Source organism: Aquila chrysaetos, chromosome 12 (assembly GCF_900496995.4).
Source record: "Aquila chrysaetos chrysaetos chromosome 12, bAquChr1.4, whole genome shotgun sequence".
Lineage (NCBI taxonomy): Eukaryota > Metazoa > Chordata > Aves > Accipitriformes > Accipitridae > Aquila > Aquila chrysaetos.
Window position 1 is genome coordinate 12,310,145 of NC_044015.1, and position 19,330 is coordinate 12,329,474.

Consider the following 19,330-nt stretch of genomic DNA (forward strand, 5'->3'; position numbering starts at 1 on the left):
ACTGTCCATAAAACTGTGAGGGTGTGAAAATAGCCAGTTCATATCAACCTCATTGGTTCGCCTTTTAGAAAACCTAAATAAAAATGGTCAAATGGGTATATGGAAGGCTTGGTTTGACTTGATGCTATACATTCACAAAAGGCTAGATGAGATGAGATGACATGTCTTCTTTCCATCTTCTCTGTCTTCTGTGCTTCTTATTTTCCTGGGGGTAAATTTTAGCAGATTCTCACAGCAAAATATCAGAGTGTTCCCAGATAAGGATCCCTGCACCAGTTTGGAAAACTTGGCCAAGTTTTCATTTTGTTCACTTTTTTACTTAATAAAGCTCTTTTTTTACGATTAAGTCACATAGCCAAATAGTGATGTCATTTTTTTGTATCATACTTTTGTGAGTGCTTTAAAAGAGAAGAGATTGAAATCTAGTTCCTATGACTGCGTGTCTGAAGGTTTTTTTCCTAGAAAAGCATTGCATTAGCCTGTCCTTGAGCTCAGGTAATGTAATAGAAAATCGTTCGGGATTTTTGCTTGTAATACATTTAGACTTAGATTCTTATCATATGTTAATGTTTTTAATAATCTGACACTACGCATCTCCCTAGTTTTATGGCCTATACTTATGACTTCTGCATTATGTATGCTGATGATTACTACGTAAATGTAAGTTATTAAATTGATTTTATGACGGTAGCATAGAGCATAAAGCCGAGTTCACTTAAGGAAATAAAAGCGATGCAAATACAAAGCACAAAAATAATAACAAAGTCTTTTGTGTCATGTTGGGTGACGAACCGCGGAGGGATTTGTAATTCAGCTTTCCATTGAAGCCTTTGTTAAATGGTGCTCCAGTATCACTCACCCTCCAGTCCTCAGTGTCGCCAGACTTGGCCCAGTTACCAGTGAGACAAAATGTATTGGGTCCGCTTTGAGTTTACAAATGGTGACAGATTAATTTGGAAAGACAGATTACAAACATGCATCATGGCCACAGTCTGAGTCCTATAAAAGTGATGTATGACTGGTGCAGAATGATAAAAATTCGTACCAAGGGAACAGCTTAATTAACTATTCTTGATTAAAGTAGCACAGTATGTGAATTTAATAGCTTGTCTTCAAAAGTAGAATATGAAATCACTTATTACTTTGGTGTATCTTGCTGGCAAATTGTGAGCTGCCAGAGGTTGTTCGTGATTAATTGAGTTTAGAGGAACTTAACACTGGGGTGGGAGGTACCAAATAATTATTCTGCTCTTGCTTCAAGCTCATTGCCTTATACGAATAAAGAAGTTGTCAGGAACAAAGTCATCGGAGTGGACTAGGAATAGGATCCATAGTTGTCAGGAAAGGGAAGGCGTATTGGGATTGCAAAGCAAGGACTTCAATTGAATACCACCATCAGGATTTGGGGTGGTGAAATAGTTAACAGCATTGCCATTCAAATTTCCAAGTTATTGGTCAATTTATATGTCATCATGGTTGTTGGGGTCTCTGTAGCTATGGAGAACAGAAGTTTATAGTGTCTCAGTTCTGTCATCTTTTAGGTTGAGCAGCTCTAGCTCATGACTTATTTTCTCAATGGTCATGCTTTGTGGACCTCTAGTTGTTCTTGTGGTTCTTTGAGACATTCTTGGTGCGTGTAGCTGAAGAAGGTCATGTATTCTGCAGCCTGTTACATCTTTTACATGCATCAGTATGATGCCTGTATTTTTTGCAAGAGCATGATATTGATGGCTCGTGTCCAGCAAGCTTCTAGGTCCTGTTTAGGAGAATCACTGCGTAAGCTGGTGTTTCCATGTTGTACCTATCCAGTTGGTAATTCCTGCCTACGTGTAATACCTAGCACTTGGGCCCTGTTTGAATCATCTCCTGTGTTTTTCAGTACATCTCTCCAAGTTGTCACGATAACTTTGAATTCTCTAAAGTAGAGTCTTTCCTGGATTGATGCTCTCTGTCATTTTGGAAAGCAGTCGTAGTCTCTAGTTCATTATTATTCATCATCCCAGTCCCTAATGAAAACCCAGCTCCAGGACAGATACCAACAAAATCCTACTTGATGTATTCCTCCATTTTAACAACGTGCAGTTGTAAACTACCTTCTGTATGGCTTCCCAGCCAGCTTTGCACTTATCCTAGAGTGTTTTCATCTAGTAGGTCTAGACAAACAGACTTGGTTTTCCTAACTAGTTTATGAAAATGCCCAGAGACATGATGACAAAAGCCTTACAAAAATCAAGGTGTATCACATGTTCACTGCAACCAATATAATTGAAATACGGTATTTACATAAATATGAGGGTTTGGGTTTGTTGGGGGTTTTTTAATACAAATTTCAAGTACTGTTTACAACATTTTTCCCATGTAAAAGTTTTCCCTAAAAATACTAATACTACAGAATGGATATTTGCTTTAAAATACAAGCTTGGATTGTGAAGTACAATTGAAAGCCAAAGGGTGAACTTCGGGAGCAAGTTTTATTGCTGCAGAATGAAGAGCATTGAATGCCTTTGTTATATAATGCTTTGGTATTAGTCAAAGCTCAGATTCAGTCAGTCTGATCAATTAGCACAGACGTGTAAGTGGTGAACTTTATCATTATATGATGTCAAAATGAGCTTGAAAAAGGGTCTTCTCATCTTCTCCTTTAAAATAATATAAAAATCCTGCTTTACATTTCTTTCAGAATCAGTACCTTGAATATATTTACACTTAAACTCATGTGAAGAACCTTCCTGATTCCAATCAGAGACAGTTTTCAGGGCATGTTTTCATTGTAAATAGGTAAATATGCTATTTGGATGGGTGAGCATTGCTGCTGCTTGAAAGTAAGGTCAGTGAAAAACATGATCTTACAGCAGCTATCCTGGCTTTGAAACTGGGCATCTGCACACCTGCAACTGATCCAAGATGAAGAATTAGGTTTTGTTCCTAATTTTTTCCTGATCCAAGATGAAGAATTAGGGTTTGTTCCTAATTTTTTCCTAATTTCCTAATTTGTTAGGTTTGTACATGGGATCTTACCTTGGCTAGGATTAGTGAAGGTCTGAGTCCTGAACAAAACAGCAAAGAGGTACTGTTTCTTTGAGAGATACTCATTCCTCCTGGTACCCTTCTCCTGGGAGCAGGGCTTACTGCAACAGGTAGGCTCACTGAAATTAATAGGACTGGCTGTGGCTGAAGATATTGTACCCTACAGTAAGTAAATACAAAGCCTAAACTTCTTAAGGGCATGTCTGTGGCAACACATTTTTCTTGGAGATATATGTATTGCAGAAGCTCCCTCTGCAGTTACACCTAATTATAAGACACCATTGTTTTGTATTTTATGAGTGCTTTGAAAAAATTAGCAAAATCCATTAATACTGTGGTTGGTGAACTCATCTGAAATTGCCTGATGAGGCTGTTATTTATACACAATGGAAAAATCGATAAATTTAATCCAAGGTAAAACTGTCTGGCTCTCTAAAGGAGAAGGCTGCCTTGGTTGCTGAGGACTGGAAATCATTGCCTCACGCTAATTGAATAACATCCAGCAGTTGTGGGGCTGAATCTTCCAGACTGATTTGACTCACAGGGACTGAGTATCTAAATGAAGTGTATTTGTCATGCTGCAGTCCTACAGGATTAAGAGCACTTGGATTCATTTGATCTGATGCATTCCAACAATATTAAATAAGTCCATTTTTTATTTTCCTTTGCACCTTGTATTTTCCTGGCTGTGGAAGTCCAGCATCTTACATTTTGGAAACGGAGCTGTGATATGACAAATATTTCTGGCCAGTATTTCTAGCTCTGGCAGTGCTTGAAGAATTCTTGGATGGCTTTTACAGTAGGCTGATAGCTTAGACCAAATATAACAAGAGGCAGAGTACAGCATGTAGAATTAAATCATGTTACTTGTTATTACATTGTTTTTTCTTGTCTTGAAATTATTCACTGTATTCTGGGTTTTATAAATCCTGGGTGATAAATAGTCATTCTAAAATGTTTTAATCAATACTTAGATGTTAAATAATTTTAAACAAAACATCTGAAAGATCTCTTTGTCTTTCAGCAAGATAATTACACTGTGAAATTTGCTTTCATAATTCCTTTGGGAAGTCCAGTTTATTGAACATTTGGGATGTAGGACTTACTCCTGATATAACTGTGCTTTCTCCTCTGGAACCTTCTTTGCAGCCATGTCAACGGGCACTATTTATAATCACGCAAGGACACAAGTTGCATAGTTTAAAGTCTTTGCAAAGGTACCTTGTGGATAGGAGAAAAGGGAAGGAGAAGGCTATCTTCTGAATGCAAAGCCATGAATCGACTACAAGAGAGACATCTTTGTTCCCGCTCACAGTAGCATTCATACATAAGTAAATAAAGGCTGACAAGGTAAGAGTGGGGACAGAGGAGAACAGCTAATGGTGTGCAGCTTTCCAAAGAGGTGAGCTTTGCAGTGGAAACCAAGAGAGGGGGAAGGTTTCCCCTGGCCATGCCACCTCCCTCGTGCTTTGGTTTCAGCACTCGGCGGGCTGCACAGGCATTTGAGTCAGTTGGTGTGAATGAACCATAGGAAAAAGACTTTAAAGTTTTCTCTTCAGACAGATCACTGAGTTGGTAGGACTCCTTATGGGGCCAGACAAGTCCTAGTCCTGGCAGAAGGAGCATACCAAAAGTGTATGGCTGGGGACCCTTTTAGTGGCAGACCTCAGTCAAATGGCCATAAATTGATTGTGAAACTGCACTCTTAATGAGAGAGGGGCCTACCAAGAGGTAAATAAATACCTTTCGATATTGAAAAATATGCTCTGAACATACATTGCATTATTAACGTTGACCAGAGTTTCTGATGAGTCCAGGAGAGCATGTGCTGAATGTCCATGGAAGCAGCTGTGCAGCTCCCTGGGTCACCTGGGGGATATGGGAGGCCAAAAGCCACCCTCCCAGCAAGCTCGCAACAGTGAGGCTAATATTAATTGAAAGCGATTTTAAGCTCCAGGAATTTGGAGCTTAAACTAAACTCTGAATTTGAGGATTAGGAGGAGACCACCTAATCATCTAAGTGTTTGTCTTCCCAGATAAGCCCTGACAACATCCTGAGTGTTCTCTGCACCTGCTGGCCAGTTAGTGAGTTGCTTAACGTGCCCCTTCAGAAGTGAGTGGACAGGGGAAATAGCTGTGCACCAGCTCAGTCTGAGGTTGATGTAATCACAGATAGCTCACTTGGTGCTGGTTGAGCAACAGGAAAGTCCGTAGATGAGTTGGAGAAGAGAGACCACAGGCACAGGACCTCACAGGTTTGAGGCAAGTACACTTGTAAGCAGTGCATGGCAAGGCCATCGTGTTTGCCGAGGCAAAGGAGCAATTCCTATACATAGTAACAGAAAGGCTTTAATGGTCCTAGAGCATAATAGGATGGTGCAGTGTTACCACCTGCTTATTTATAGCTACAAGTTTAGGGTGATGTGTGACTGCCTGTGTTTCATGTGGAAGAAATAAGTAGAGGAATCTTGGCTGAAAGGAGCATGTTTCCTTCTGCTCATTACACTCAGTTGATCGCTCTTGGTTTAAGTGAGGTTTAAACATCATAAAATGTGCCCCCATCTTGTGGGCCCCCATCTACTGTTTGCCCTTCCTTTCTCTGATGAAGGTTATTTTGTCAATTCTGCCTATATGTGGCACAAGCTTCTTGACCTGGCCTCCATGCTGTCCCTGTGGTTTTTTGCCTGTCTTCCCCTTTGGCTTTCCTTCCCTGCATGCCTCACCCAGCTGTTCTAAACATACATAGCAGTACTGCAAAGAGTCCTTCCAGCATAAATTCAGTCGTTGTCGTCGTCACGTTTAATAGCTGCAAAATGAGTCTTCAGTACATGTGGTCCTCTGCTGGAAGAGTTGTGCAGACCATGACTCAGGAGAGCAGCGTTATGGGCACATGCACCATTGACCTAAGGGGGGGTTAGGCACCTCCATGAGATGAAACGGGCCCTTAAGTGCTTTGCAGATACAGGAGCAGAGTGTGCCTAGGTTGAAGTTTACAAAAGGAAAACTGGTAACAATGAATTTAAGCACATGATTCTTTAGGGACGTGCTCCGTCACGTCCAATAGCCTCAGTGATGTGAGAGGCTGCGCTTTTCATGAAGAGTCAGGGAATGAGAGCAGTTCTGCATTTCACTGGTAGGGGAAAAAGTGATCCTAACTCACAGTTCATGCCTCAGTTTGTTTCAAAACTGCTTTTGCAGTCCTTCAGGTTGAGAGGTTTTGGGTAAGCGTCAGATTTGGCTGCTGAGTGCAAAGCACAGTGTTTCCCGTTGTCTTTGTAAAAGTTATATGATCTATTTGTTGGTGTTTCTGATAGAGTTGATAAACCTGCTTGAAGATCAAGTGTGCTCCTTCCTAGGTCTTTTAAGTTCTAGGTCTTGCTAGGTCTCTAGTCTGTTTTTGACAGTTCACAAAATGTGGGCCAGAGAAAGGCTGAGGAAGGAATACATATCTTGTATCTCTGCTATGGGTTGTTCAAAAGTTGAAAGTTTTGACAAAACAAATGACCTAACATGGTCTTCGGTTGAACATAGGTATAGGATCTGCAGAGAGTCCTGATCACCATGTCTCTGCTGCTCTTCGTTTTGCCAGAGCGATGAACAAGTGAGAAATATTAATCATAGCTTACTGATTTTGATTTCAGAATAGATTTTATTTGTTCGTGTTCTTAGTAGCAATCGGAGAAGATTCCTGGCCTGTTGCAGCTGCTGTGCTTTTATATGGCTCATAGTGTTATAAAAAGACAGGGATTGTGGGTCTTTGGTGACTTTAATAAAATCTATTTTTGCTGTTAGGTTCATTGATGTGGTATATGGTTTGAATTAAGTTCTCATTATCACATTAAGATTCAACAAGGAGTTAATTAAGTGTAGGGAAGTAATTGAATGCTAATACTACAACACTGCAGTGAAAAATGAGGCAGTATTTCCATACTAAACTCTAGTTTTCTCCTCATTGTAAGTACCATGCCTATGAACATGTGTCAGAGTATACTTCTGACTGAGACGGAAAGCTTTCGTGTTTAGCAGTGCTGCATCTCTTGGTAGTAACATACCGGTCCATCATTTTCTGAATATTTCTGTGATGGGACAACCCTATTAAATTTTAGAGGTACTTATCTTTGCACTCACCTGACTTGAAAATAGAGTGTGTGTTAAAACTTGGCATCTGCAAACGGCTGGAAATCAACTTGCAGACTTGAAAGCTAGTTTTGATTAGAAATAGCAAAATTGAAATGAATGCCTGTTTTGCTTGTTGCATGTGATTTTTGTTAATTTTAGGAAGAACCTGTTGGACTGTGAGTCATGGAACATGCGCATATTTTACTTTCTGATAATTCTCTTAGCACCAAACAATTGTTTTATTAAATAATCCAAGGGTTGAGGCAGGAAGACAGATCATCCCCACCAGCTTTTTGGCTTGAGAGAGAATTTGAGTACTGTACCACAAATTTTGCGTCCCCATTAGAGAAGTAGAGCTCAGCTTATTTCTCCTTCAGCATTTATTTACCTTGGTTTTTTGAAGTATGAATGCACAGTTTACAGATGTCCCCTTTATAAGTGGTAATAAAACTTAATGATATTTCAGCGGCAAACCATGATTTACAGTAACAAAATGAGTACATTCAGAGAGGGCTTGCAGAAGTCGGAGAGGTTTGAACCGGAGCTGCCTCTGTTTTTGAAGGAGTTGGGTGCTCTCATCCCCAAATACGTGATCTGACCTGCTTTTCAAAATAAATGTGCTCTCCTTTTTTAGGGAAACCTCAACAGTGAAAATAGTTGGTAAAGCCAAGTGCAGCTTCCATCTGTTTGCTTATGATTCTCAGATAGGACTGCTGCAGGCAGAGAAATGCCATCTCTGAATACGGTAGGTTAACCTTGCTGGTTTGAGCTGTAAAAACAGGATCTTCTCTTGCTCTTAAATATGGCAATACATGTGATACATCCTGACTTCAGCGAGGCTTTAAATACTGTGACCAAAATTGGAAATGTGCTCTGTAGGAAAGATGTAGGCAGATGGGAAAGAGCCCAGAGGGGAGTGACAAGAATAGGAGGTTTAGCAAATGTAAGCTGTAATGGAAGATGGAAGGAATTGATTTGTTTAGCCTAAAAATACAGAAGGAAACGCAAGTCACCCAATATATGAAAGATTGCTTTAAAAGACATGACAATCGGTTTTTCTCCATGACCACTGAGAGATGCAAGAAGACATCAGGCAAGGATTTAGGCTGGGTAGTACGATAAACGTGTGAACTTTTAGGGAGGTGACAAAATGAACGACAGGCTGTTGAGAAAACCTGCAGGACAGGAGTTTGGAGAGCAAGCTAGACAGAAATCTGTTGAAGTGGTTTGGATACGTGCCCTCAGGTGATGCAGTTAGGTGATAATTTGAAATATCTTCCTTTCGTGGCAGTTGATACCATGTGAAACTTTGAGGAGACTAATCTTGTAGAGTTTCACAATGCTATTTCACATTCTGATCAAGGAGCCATTGACATTTTGTAGGTGAGTGAAGGGTCCATCCCTAGCCAGCCTGATCTTGCATGGCGTATGAGACCTCCTTTTCCATGGCCAGTCCCTCCCAAGGGAACAGACACAGTATCCCAACACTGGCCTGTCTCATGGCCATGCCACTGTTGGGACTGATGCACAGCAGCCACGTTTGGCTGGTACTGATGCTTTCCTGGAGAAAAGATTTGGCACTTTCTGGAAAAGGAGGGCAGAGGTCATTTTGAGTCTTTTCCATGTCCTCTCCCGTCTGTGAGGGGTGGTTTTGGGAAGAGGTGATGCAGAAGGGGAGATGTTGGGCACATTAAAATCAGAGTGGACAGTAAAGGCTGTAACAGGCATACAGTCATTTGGGGACTCTTAAATATTGGACATCTTAAATGTTGAGTACATGAGTATTTCCAGGCCTGTAATTGGATTTTAAGCTGGTGGTTCACCCAATATTGGCTTGGATATCTTCCTCTAATGTGCAGCATCTTGAGTGTCAAAGCTATTTTTATACGTCCTTGATGGAATATATTTACTTATTGGTGCCTCTTCTTGCTAACACTGAGGAGACATGCTTATTTATCCGCTCTTTTTCCAAGGAAACTTGAAGGAGATAAACACACCCTCTGTTACTGATTTAAACGGCTTATAAAATTTTTAAACTGTTTGTGATCGTCTTTAATTCTGATGTATATGATATCTCTTCTCAGTATTACTCTCAGGTAAATTTATTTGGAGAATCCAGACAAAATCCATGCTTATACATCTGAGGAGTGGAAACTCAGCAAGTGAGCAGGCTACTATATTCTTTGTGAAATAATAATCATTCTTTCTACTGTTCAAAAGTGACGGCTAACCAAAATGATTAAAAGATGGTACAAAATACATAAATCAGATTTAAGGCTCCTCCTGCAGCCATAATACTTCTCATGTGTGTAATAGTACATATGTCATATTTAATAATATTCAAACTATTATGTCCTTTAAAATGTACATTTTACCCATGCTTGCTGAAATTTGCCATGTAGCAAGAACTATAACTTCATTCTCTTGGGTCTTAAATCTTACACCTTGTGCAAATTTGAGAATTAATGCAAATAAAACAGATGCTGAGAGGAGAAAAATACAGACATTGAAAATATGTTCCAGCAATGGCATTTACATAATTGCAGTCTACCAAAAATCTAAAAATTTGAGTCTTGGACAGTGCTGGGAGAATGAGAGCTTATTGTAGGGAATTCTTGCCCGTTTGGAACAGGCATTAATGTTGTTTTCCCTTTGTCAGCCACACAGCTCCGCAAGTAGGAAATGCAGTTAGCCAGCAGTGTCCATCTGCATGAGTACGCTGCGTGCAGCATATGATGTTCCACATGTTCGGAGGTGTTTCCCATGATGTGAGCCTGTGGGAACTGGAAGCCCATTGTGGGAATAATGGGTGTGAGAATGCCTGCATGTTAGTGGGACACATGGAGATAGTTGTTGTATTTATGCTGCTGCTTTATGCATGAGACTTAGCCCTATAGGCTGTGAATGCCCAAAACCTTCCTGTGGCATATATATTTGTATTGATGAGTAGCGCTACTCTCAGTTTTCTGTCATCTCACTTCTCAGGGTTACCTCGATCAAAATTTCCTGCTACCATTTTATTCTGTTTACATTTGGCTTAACGGTGTTTTTTCATTTGCACCACGTCTTCTAATTAGTTCCAGTTGTTTTCTCTTAACTATAAACAACAAACCCAGAAGGACTTTTTCTTTCACTGCTTTCCCTTGTTGTTGCATCCTTTGTAAATCTCAGGTTTGAACAAGAGGGAAGAATTATCTTACATATATCCTGCAAATGCCCCATTAAGACTGGGTTAGTGGGACACTCCTTGTCCTAACATCTAGGAGGGTCTCGGTGCACTTTATGGAACTGCTTGGATGTAATAAGAAATGGGTAATAAACATAGTCTACTCAAACTTGCAATTTGCAGATAAAAGCCAATGACCAGTATAACTGCAAACTCTACAAGAGGAGACACGATCAACCTGCTCTTGTTTTGCAGATGGAGGGAGCCAAGTGTTATTTTTAACACCTCCTCAAAGTGGCTGTTTGATGGTCACCGTCTTTTCAATGAGCCCAGCTTAAAATGTAACTCAAAACTTCGTACTAAGGCAATGGGGTAGCATATGCACACACAGGGAGTCATCAGTCTTGGTTGGTTTTGACAGTGGGGGAAGATTTCAGAAGTCTTCACTTGCATGTGCATGGCGTGGAGGCATCTCTCAGGAAACTGTTTTACTAAGGGTGGGTATAGAGCATGTTCCAAAAACAGGCTGAAAAAGTTCAGTTTTGCCTTTAGAAAACCAGCTTTAGAAATAAATACAGCTGCTGAAATTTTAGGCCCAGCTATTGAAAAAGCCACAAAACAGGGCACATCTCGTTCTCTGGATATGTTCTCTTGTATATGTTTGAAGGGCATAAAGCTCTTCAAAACCATCCCAATAAAAAGCTCTGCAAAAATTGCAGTAGCAATAACCTGCTTGCCATTCCAGTGAAATGCCTTCTTGAAGCAAATACTAATGCCCTGCTGCAGATGGGCTGTGTAATACACCAGGTTACTCTCAAGACTGTCTACACCATTTATTCCTGGCTATAAATGTTTTACAGACTTCACGCAATACTGTTGTTTCATGCTTAATGCCAACTCTTTCCATGTTATAACACTTGGTGGAATGCTGCCTTCAGGAGACATGCATGAAAAATTGAGAGCATGAGTATTATATACATTTACTATAAATAACTTCGTTTTTGTAAAAGCTTGTTGAGCAAGAGAGAGAATAATTGATGACACAGGCTTAATAAGCAGAAAGTTAATTTTTGAGCCAGGTTTTGTTATCCAGGGTGGCTGTACAGTCCAGAAGAGGGACATACTGGCAAAAGAGCAAGGTTAGTTGTGCTTTTTGTTGCCAGGTGCCCTAAAACCTCTGAAGTTTCCTCAAGAGTCAGTCTAGTCTTGTAAGTTACCAGTAATGCAGTTTTTAACTTTTATCCATCTATTTTTTATTTGCTGGATAAAACTTTCAACCACTCCGATGTACCAAAGCCATTAAAGATCTGGTATATTAATGAGAGCTGGAGGGCAGGTCTCCTTTCTGCCCATAGCATTTTATTTACAGTATTTCTGGGTATCTTTTGATGTAAGCAAGTATTCTTAATGCTCTCAAGCAATCCCTTATCAACGTAATTTCTGGTGTATATAACTGTAAGGGACAGTTTTCAGCCTCTTGCAAAGCTGTTCGTAGAGGGGATGTTCCTCAACTTCATTTTGCAAATTGCTTCCCGCTGGAAATTTTGCAGACGTGTCCCTTTCTCTGCTTCCTGCTCATGTTCCCATTCTCTATGAAACACAGAGTTTTATTACATGGATAAGTAAGACTCCTGCTGAAGGAGCAAGATAATTTCCCATTTGAAATGAAACTTCATGCAGTGCTCTGGAATCAGGTGCTTTAGCTTTATTTATGTCTGTGATGTTCATTTTTTTATCCTGGCTGACCTTTCAGAGTACCACAGAGGCTGAATGAACCAGAAAACCCTGATGTTTAGGGCAGTGTAAACCTCGTATTTCAGAACGGAGGCATTTTACCAGTGATCACGCCCCTCATTTTCTGTAGGGGACTCCTTTAAGTTTAGCAATGTATCTGCAGGAAAGAACTTGGAGATAGAAATACACATTTTTATTTTTATGGACCTTGGTGTCACAAGCCGTATAGAAAGGAGATGATTCAAATGTGTGGAGCGATACAACTGCAGAGCTGTGAAAGGGAACAGAATAGCAAGGTGCAGGTAAGTCTCTCCCTGGAGGATTTCTTGATCATACTTATTTATCATATACGCTCCTTGTTTGTAATTTCATCTGTTTACCTGCCTTAATTTCCTGTCTTCGTGACAGCTGCTCCCATGTCTACATTTCAGTTTATCTACAGCCTTCCTGGTATTTGGTTACCTGACAGAATTAATTGGAATTACCGTAACCAATTAGTCCAGACTTTCTAACATTGACTGGGAGGGAGAAGGAGTTGAAAAGTTGATGGGGACATTTAAAAAGTTGTAGCTGTTAGATTTAGTAAATATTAATGCCCTTTGAAAACCTTTTAGTGGTGGGAATTGCCGTTCAGTTTTTTTCCGTGCTCTTTAATGACGTTCTCTGTCAAAGCTCGACGACCCGTAACTTTGGCTGAGGGTGAACTATATGTAGATACTGCAGAAGTCCTGCAACTCTCTCCAGAGGGAGCTTTTTCCTTCTTCTTCCTTTTTTTTTCTTGTTTTTTTTTTTTTCCAACTTCACATTTCTGGTTGGATTTTTCAGATTTTTGAGATCCTGCAGTTTGAGTTCAGTGTAACGGGCACGTTAGATGTTCTTCTAATAGCTCCCTCCCCTTCCCCCCGCCTCAGTTTTTAACGTCTCAAAGGCATTTAAAAAAATCAACTACAAATTAGTTACTGCACCAGTTTCAGCCAAATATGCAAACAGCTCATCCAAGAAAAAAAAAAAAGCAGGCCAAGTGACAACCTGAACAGAAAGCAAGTAACCTCAGATTAGATGTCTTTGGAGAGGGAGCTCAATATCGGAGAGCCAGCGGGCAAGAACTGAAATGGGGCCAAATCTGCAGACAGAGCAAGTTGTGTTGCCCTGCCTCCAGCCAGCGCCATGCTCTGCGAGGAGGTTGTTTGCTTCCTCCCTTGGAGGGATAAATTAGGCTCCATTTAAACCGCTCTCAGAGTTTGTAGCATGTTCTCAGCTACAGTTTCTTTTTTCTTGGTCTCCAAATTCACCCAGTTTCCTTGTAATCCCTACTCTTCTGTAGCATCATTTCTAGTTCTTCTCACTTGCACTAGCCCTGAATTTCTATGGTGGCTTCTTTAGTGGATTATCCAAGTCTGGTGAAGGATCTCCATGTAGGTTGTATTTATTTTGTACAGGCACAACAAGCATTTCTCTTTTGTGTTTTGAAGGCCTGGCTGAAAGCCACCTTGCACTCAGTTGAAAGACTCTTGTTGACTTTAAGCCAGGTCTTACTGAGCAAGATGCATGGGTATATATGCATGCATGTATGTATGACTGGTAGATAAACACTAAAAGCAGCATTATCTAGTTTCTCAGATTGTAGCATATGGATGCCTTTCTGGTGGGCTGTAGAAAGCTGCTCAGGATTTGCACCTTTCTCTTTCTTTACCTGTTTTAATACCATTTTTAGTAATTTTTAAATTCTTTGTGCTTTCTGAATCCTGCTCTTCCATATTGCATTTCAGGAGCTGGAGTTGCTACAGCAAAATTTCCCAGTAATAGCTGGGAAGGAGGAGCTCTATTAAGTGGCTCACTACAGGATGAGGCCTGCCCTCTGGAACAAATTTGAGAAAACCATGGACCTTTGATGAAAGCACAGGATTTTTCTCTGCCAAACCTGGGTTATACTCCCAGCGTCAGTGCAGACTCACTGCGTGATGTTGGCTGGGTGTGCAGAATCTGATTTCTTTCCAAAATAAATGCCAGGCAGTGTGTCTGATTCTGCCTTCCCTTTGCATGCCTGAACGGCCACAGTTTGGGCCTGAAGTCTTCAGCCTTCAGTCTCTCTCACTGTTACTTGGGGATAAAACTGAACAAACCTACTCAAAATCTTTTTTTTCCAGTGTCCATTTTATTAAGAAAGATACTTTTATCGCAGAATCACATACTGGTTGAGGTGGAGGTCACCTCAGGGGGAGGTCACCAGAGGTTGACCTCTGGAGGTCATCTGGTCCAACCCCCCTGCTCAAGCAGGGCCACCTAGAGCTGGCTGCCCAGGACCGAGTCCAGACAGCTTTTAGACATCTGCAAGGATGGAGTTATTTATAGGGCTAAGGCATCATGGGCAAATCGCTCAGGCTTAACTGAGGAAATTTTGGCCTGATACAGCAATAATAATTATTAAAATATTCCATTTAAGACTAAGTTTTTATTATGAAACATGACCTCAAGCTTCATTCCAATCTGCAAATAACAGCTGTGTTTTCAAGTCCTCATACTGAAGACAGAGGTGCTCCGGGTGGCAGGACGGCAGCACTTGGTCAAATGGACAGGCTGAATGAACATTGTTATTACCTCGGGTGCCTCAGTTACAAGGTGCTCCTTAAAATTGAGCTCCTGTGGTGGATCACAAAAAATGTTCTCTAGGAGCCTGGGGCAAGACGGGTGTCAATAGTGGAGTGGTGCCAGCACCCGTTGACTTGCGTCGCAGTTGTGTGTTCAGGGGTCTACGTGACTGCATCCACCTGGGAGGTGTATTGGAGAGATCAGGGGAGTTTGTTCCAATATTGGCTCTTACGACAGTTGCCAGTAGAAGGCTGCTTTTAAGAAGACTTATTTTGGAAAGGTAGAAGGTCCTTCTGATGACTGTGATGATAAATAACATCTTTCGTAGGTGTCTTCTCACCATGAGCATCTATTTCTTTGTCTCTCTTTGCGTGTGTGCCATGAAGGTTAAATTCATTACTAAGCCCTGGCTTTAGGGTCTGATGTATATTTTGGAGCAGGTGTGCATCTGGAGCACACTGTCTGGTGCTCGTTGTGTGCAAACCGAGCTCCTCTTCAGCCTGGTTTCCAAAGCTCAGCCTGTGCAGGCACCCACCTCCATCGTCAGATGTGTCCATGATTTTCATCATCCCTCATGCCATGCATAGGATCCCAAGAGGAGGAGGAGAATGGACTCCCTGTGTTAGTACCATCCAATGTACACGATCCATACTGTGCCCTGCCTCATCACCGAGTGTGCCCTAGACCCCCTCCTGGACAGCACAACATATACGCATATACATATTATGGCAGGGATAATGTGATTCCTCTGATGAAATTGCATCCAAGAATAATCTTCTTTGACCAGCATCTGAGATTTTTCAATGCTTGATTTGCCCATTCATTATAAAGTTACCCTAAATAACATTTTCAGGTGGTTTTGCTTCCAGGTAGCTAGAGAAAGAAGAAAGAGGCTCTCTTCCTGCCAAATGATACCACAAAAAATAAATGCTCATGTATGTATAAAGTACATAAATCTCGTAGGTCAGTACTTCTCCCTTGTTCACCCTGATGCATCAAGACAGTCCATGTAAAATATTATTACCTGAAGCTGGTCCTTGTAACTGAGGGAGGTAAAAAGCACTGGGCTGGCATATTGAAATTTTACATCTCATCTTTCATGCCATTTCTAACTGATGCATTTGGTTTCCTTCTTTTCAAATACAATTATTTTAAAAAGTAATTTATGGTATAAAGAGAAAATAAATACTTCATTTTTCCCCTAAATGATTTCAGTGATGAATTACATGGCTCCAGAAAGCAGTTTGAAAGGCGCTGTGGGCTCCTTTGAGGAAAAGTGTCATCTTGATATAAATCAGGAATATTGTTTTATAAATATTTGAGTAGCTGTAAACTACCAATATTGGGTGAAACATGATCACTATCTGGAGAGACCTTTGGTGTTTCTATCACCTTCAATATATTTTAGTAGCAAAACTACAGACAAATTCATCTTAAATATGATACTAATTTGGGGGAACATGCCACCTTCAAACATTGGTGGCTCCAAGATACAGTTGCAAGTTGGATACTTCAGTCTTTTCCAAATTAAACAAAAAACAGCCTTGAAACTAAGAACCCCATTGTACTTAAACTATGTTTTACTGTTTTATAGGCGGTTTCCCCCATTTGGTTGTATATTTGTTTAATTATTGTAACGTTAGAGGAAAAGCAGTTAAAAGACCAAAATGTGACTGTAAGTTAATGAAAATTGGCCATTAGATTAGGTAATAGAATTTCTGCTATCATCTTTAATTGATTTCTTCCTGTCCAATTGAATCAGTTAAAAAAATGGAAAAAATAATGTATATTCTCACCATAAAATATGTTAGCACTTATGGAAGCATCTCTTAAAAAACAGGCCTTCCCTAGTAAGCCGTGAATGTGAAGAGAGTTGAAAGGAAGGACTGTTAGCAGCTTACCTGAGTCCATCTGTGGCACTCTTAAGAAGAAGCAAAAGACTTCAAATGAAGTTCACATGTCTCTAGAAATGGGTTTGTAAGAGGGGAAGCATCAAGGGAAATGTTGACAGATATTTAATTATAATGGCAGTAGTGGCTGTTGCTGTGTTAATAGCATCTGGCAGCAGAGTCACCACCATCTGTTAATGCCCTGAAATTCTGAATACAGTGCATCCTTTATGGAGGAATTAACAATAATTAACGAATCTATCAAATGAAATCACCTTGATTGGATGACAGATTTACCTTGATAATGATTAATTGCAAAATAATGTGAAGTAAAATGTCCACTATTTGCCTTTTTACTATAGAGTAGCTAATGCCGCTATCAGAGTACAGCATCCTGGAGGGTTTACTTTTAAGCTTGTGGTGTGAGGCATCATTTACTGCATTTACTTTAAATAATCTTTATAAGCAGAGCTAGATTAAAAACAAACTTTTGCATCTTAATTTCTGTTTGCAACAGATTAGGACTCTAAAATGAGTTGCGATTTTGCTGATGCATGGTAATTTATTTAATGTTAAATAAGGGAGAAAATGAGGTTAGACTGACAGAAGTGACACTTCAACCAAAGTCAAGTCAGCCTGGAAGAGCAATCTGACTACATTAAAGCATTTCGGGTTTCTTTGTAAGCTCAATGTTAGAATCCAAACTTAATTTCTGATGAATCAGTTTGTCTTCAAAGTGATGGAAAAAAATATTCTATTTGTTTGTATTTAGAGGAATTATTTTTTAATATCTCTTTCTATCAAAGCCAGTGTTTCGGTCAGTGTAATGAAAAATCACTGCCATAAATAATAGCTATAAACAAAGCAACAAGCCAGTTCGAGGCCTGGTTGGGTTTTATTTTTCTCTTAACTCCTCTTTTTCTTTTGTTCCTGCTGAGCAACAGATGGAGAAGGTGGCATACTCTGATTAAATAGAAGAATTGTAAGTAATAGGTAATTGAGGTGTGTTAATTATCAGAAGCAATAGGAGGGAAAGAGTAAATTTTGGGATCCTGAAGTCAAGTAAACTGGAATTATATTTCCGTCTTCCTGTGTGAGTCAGTTAATATTCTGAATATTGCTCAGTGACTGAAGTTTCTTTAGGCTGGGATTTGTGCTGATTCCAGCTACTGATAGGGCTGCACTGACGCCAAACCACAAGTGGAGGTGTGGGAAGCCGGGTTTGCACTGCCTTGATTTATCACAACTCCCGACGCAGGAGCTGTAAATCAGAGCTTCCCTTCCCTTTTAATTGAGGCAATGGATTCACAGCAGTTTTTTGGTGGGGAAAGGTCTGTGCCTCCAGCGTGACAGTATGCAGAGACAGAAGATAGCCCAAAATTCACCTTGTGTTGTGGTAGGTGGGCAGGAAGTGCTACAGCTGCGGAACGTGCCTACCGCTGGGCCATCCAGATGTGCCATCCGAGATGTGCAGTGTGGACCATGCCCAGTCTCTGCCTCTGCGTTGTGGCAAATGAAACTGGTGGAGCAGATTTGAGGATGAAGTTTCCCCTGGTGCATGAGGTCGGGATTTAGCTCATTTCTGGGTTTGGTGTCTTCTCTAGGACATCTGTCCCTCTCTTTTTAGTTTACTTGATGGATGTATGAGTTTGCTTGACAACTCATATGAGTTGTATGACTATGTACATCCATGTTCACCACACACGCAACATGCATGTACATAGTCATCCCCAGTTAACACTTAAAATTAGAAGATACTTTGAAAACAATTGGTTTTGTCTTCTGTTCTGCTGCTTTGACTTGACATCATGGGATCATGGGAAGGCAGTGGCTGGTGGGGTGGAACAAACATAGAGAGACGTTTATTAAGGCTTGGAAGAAAGGCTTCTTTCTCTTGCACTGTTATTTTCATGCAAGACGCCATTTTCTGTTTAGGAGGATTAGAAGATATGCATTAAACAGTGTTAAATATACTGAGGCAGTTGATGTTACAGCCCTTGTAGAATTATTCATTAAAATATTAACTGCTAGACAGCCTCTTTTTTTTTTTAAATTCAGTGATTTAGTAGCCCTCTTAAAAATCATGTTGTGTGATTCAGACATTCAAAGACTAAATAAGGCAAAACAAAACCACCAAAATTGCCCACAAAAGCACTAATTCTTGGGTTTACATTTCTTAATTGTCATGGGCATGACGTGCCTAAGAAATTCAGATGGGTTTGTGGAGCGGGTGAGCTGTAAGATTTGACTCAGCTCTCCCATCTGCACCAGCAGCTTTCCCTAACACGCAGCACTGGGAAGATCTGGAAGGGGCCTTATCCTTCTCCAGGTTTTTGCAGACAATAAGTACGTGTGTGCACTAAGCTTTGGTTTACAGAAGCTCTTGGCACGAGGACAAGATGTTACCTTGAATTGCTGGCTCTCAGCTAAACTCTTTTCCTCCCCATGTCTTTTTTAAGATGTTTTTAATGGCTCTGGTCCTCTGTGGAGGACATGGTTGTGTTCTTGTCTATAAACATATTCTGGTTTGCTTCCTTGGGCCCCTTGTGTCCAATTCTGGTTGAGCAGGTCAAGTCTGCCGTTGCTGCTCTTCTCACTGGCACGTTTAATCTGTGCTTTCTCTCACATACAGTTTTCCACATGATGCCAATGTTTTTTAACTCTGTTCTGAGCAAACCTACAGGTCTGGGGTGACTCTGGGGCTCTGTCTTTTCAATGCTTTGCCTTGTTCTATTAAAGGTGCCAGTTGGTGTTATTATCGATACGACTCTACAAGGAGCCAAGCCACAGCTGCACACCTTGTTTT

General features: G+C 40.5%; 1 protein-coding gene across 2 annotated transcripts in view; it reads left to right on the forward strand.

Annotated features, from left to right (window-relative positions):
• The window catches only part of C12H1orf21 (chromosome 12 C1orf21 homolog), a 130,556-nt gene that overhangs the window by 93,769 nt on the left and 17,457 nt on the right, over positions 1-19,330 (forward strand). The gene's annotated exons all lie outside the window — the stretch shown is intronic.